Genomic DNA, 3,437 nt, shown 5'->3' with positions numbered 1-3,437 from the left:
ACTGCTGGTGACAAAGGTGAGTGAAGAATGGTGCATGCGATCGAGTCAGAGAGGCGGTTACAGTTGCCCAGTTTGCTCCTTACGAAGCCACACGGTAAGATCTTAATGGAGTTGAATGTCTACCCTAATGTTCCTGGCAGACAGCAAGAGGGGAAATACTGTCAAGAAGAAAGAAAATGAGGGGGCAAGTATTTCTGTGCCTTAAGAGTGGTGTGTGTATCTGTTTTTCGTGGTATAAAGACATTTCATGGTCCCAGGGTTTAACAAGCGTTAATCAGACTCAGATTCTTCCCTGTGTACAGATGATACACGCCATGGGATTTGTTTACCCCCAAGTGATAGACGAACTTGAAAACCATATTTTAAAATACGTTTTAAGAAGATTAACATCCTGCAATGGAACATAGAGATAACTGCTGGATTCACTTCCCGAATGAAGCCTGCCGGCTCCAGCCCTCCTCTGCCTCCGCCTCTCCGCACTCAGTCTCCGACGTCAGCCTCTTTAGCAGCACCGCGCGCCCCTCTGCAGACTCCCCCTGCATTCCAGGGAGGCGCGCGACCCGATCCGGTCTGCCATGCCATGCTGTGGAGTGGAGACAAGCCCAGGCCGCGCACAACGTTATCCTATGAGGAAATGCTGCGCGTCCAGGTCTTGAAGCCACATTCCACTCGTTAGCCAGCTGAGCCGGCAAATATGGTTCTCTGGCGAGAACGCGCTTTGCGCGTTTCTAGCCGAGACCTAATAAACGGCGTTTTCTACCTACCTTCCCTGGAGCATTTGTCATTTTAACAGTGATTTGATTTGATATATTTTCTCATAGAGCACCTGAATCACCCCCCAAGGGGTATCTCCGCGCTGCTACCAGCCACATATGTAAGTGATCCGAACAGTGTCACAGGTGCCCCAGGAGTGTGTTCCAGAGGGTAGGGGCTACGTGGGAGAAAGCTCGCTTTAATAGGTGATTTTCAGTTCGTCCTGCCACTGCGTTCATTTCAATTACTAATTGGCAGTATCATTGATAACGCGGCCCAGCAGGATGCGACCTGATCCCTACCAGCGCATCGTTAACCTGCTCAGTTGACAACCAATGGGGCGTTCGCCACTTTCATTGTAACATTTCGGAACCGGTTTGCTGTTGGCTGTGTAAATTACCACCAACCCCCAGTTCGACCCACATTTCTCCTGCCGAAAAAAATACTGAAAGTAAATAGTGCCATCACTGACCTGATAATTTTTTTGGCGTAGGTTGTGTTACCGATAATCAGACAGTTGCAGGAATAGGCCTTTTCCTGAGATGATGGGGCATGGCACAAACAGCCCCTATCATGATTGTCCATGTGATGCCCATTGCCTTGCTACTATGGCACTCAGTAGGACAGAGAGCTGAGCTGGTACTGTTCTCCGCTAAACATGGCGCGCTATTTCAACGCAACGGGTAAATTAAAGGACTTCTTTTGGGGATCGGGAACATCGGCTGCATACCATATCTGGATGCTAATAAGTAAATCTGTTCCCTGACCCCTGTTGCACCCCCTTGCTTTGTAGCCAGCTGCATTCGGTAAAGTTTTAGTCCCCGTTGACAATGTAAACCACGGTGGCCCTGGAGTGGTTCAGCAGCCCAGAGCACCAATGTCACCAAAAGCAGTTGTGTGCCAGAATACAGAGCGGTGGTGCTGATTGATGTGGGCCTGTCTCCATTTGTAGCAAACTGCAGGGCCCGCCTGTTGCCACGGCTCTGGCTCGCCTTGCAGAAGTGTCCTTTAGTTTGCATGGACTTGCTATGAAAATGGTCTTTTGCTGGCGCGGTCATGTTGCTAAAATGGGTGTAATTTCTGATATGCATTTGTTTTCCTTGCCTTCTTTACTTGATTTTTGCTCACGAGAAAGTGTCACACATAGTCGGTGAAATGTCACTCATAGTTGCACTGAGTTTATGAAAATGTCACACATAGCAATCTAAAACCTTGGCAGCTATGTTGTATTTGTACTTCAGTAGTATACAACTTATAATCAGCCGTTTTTCTAGATTACCAGAAAAGCTAAGGACAATGTTACCTACATATGATGATTACACTAATACTGATACTCATTACATAACTTTAGACAGGTATTTATGTGGCAATTACAGGGGACATTAAATGCTAATATTCTGATCCATACTAAATGTAAACTTAAGCCATGGGAGGTTTAGGGCTGTGAATGTTCTAGTTGATTTTATAATAATGGCTGATTTTCAAGTCACAAAAGAACGTTTTGATTTTTTTTTTTAAATGGCATGTGCCACAAAACAAAAATGTAAATGAGAAGGGCGTTGACTAGGAAAGGTGTTGAAGGTTGGAGGCTAGGGAGAAAGATGTACTTACTGTTATAAGAAGTTAGGGTGAACCTCTCATATTTATATTGGCGATGAGCAGAAATTACCCATCACCCCAACTACTTTTTCCAAAGGGAAAGGATCACTTGTATTACAACGACCTTCAACGGAAGACTACAAGCTGTGACAATGCGCTTAGCGGTAACAATATTGAGAACAGATTGTAAGTAAGAGCGTGTGAGTAATTTGAGAGGCTTCAGAGCATGGAGCGCACTTGCAGCTGTCACCTTTTGTTGCCCTACCAATTCTTGATGCTGCCATACATGCAAGGAGTGCCTCGGGGACTGCGTCTGCACAGGCATTGCAGTTTCCTAACTTGTGCAAGGAGGAGCAGTGCCATCGTGTGAGGAGAAGCTCGGGGAGTGCAGCATCACCAGATTCTGGCATCGCTGGAGTGCAGAGCGTTAGTGCCGATATCAGCAGCCCTCCCCAACAACCATGGTAAGTGACATTAGTACACAATGCCTTACAAGAATCAAGCTATACATGGTTTGGTGGCAAAACAGCTTGCCTCTGGGTTTTTTCGTAAATGAAATATGCCAATGTGGTGGGTTAACATACAGGCGATCCAAGGGAAGGCTGCGATGAGTAGCCTCAGCTGCCCACCCGCCCGAAAAGCCATGCGACATGGTGGCCAACCCATTTAGTGCCACCATTTTATTTTCCCTTAAATATCGTGGACCACCAGTTCAGGTTTTTTACTCATGCCTTTTTTAGGGGCGTAGCGTTGCAAGGCAAGCCCCCGGTTGCTCAGTCTTACAACCGCCCAAAGGACTAGCAGGGTGCCGGCGTTTACATCCAGGGTCCTGCCGTGAAGACTCCTGAGTTTGCCATACAGCACACCTGCTGTTCTCCTTAAGATGGTACCCCTATGTACCAATCGGCTTCCAGATCGCTGTCACTCCGCTAACTGCTTCAAGACAGGGAGGTTAAGATGTGGCCTGGATTGGGATAGAATTTTATTAGTAGCTCCAGATGTTTTACCTTTTAGCTGAAGAAGTTCTTCTTACAGAAAGTAAAAGTTGGGGTACTCATTGCTCCTGTATCACATGTCAATGGCAC

Source organism: Lissotriton vulgaris, chromosome 4_1, assembly GCF_964263255.1.
Source record: "Lissotriton vulgaris chromosome 4_1, aLisVul1.2, whole genome shotgun sequence".
Lineage (NCBI taxonomy): Eukaryota > Metazoa > Chordata > Amphibia > Caudata > Salamandridae > Lissotriton > Lissotriton vulgaris.
The sequence above is the reverse complement of the archived record's forward strand: the minus strand, read 5'-3'. Positions refer to the sequence as shown.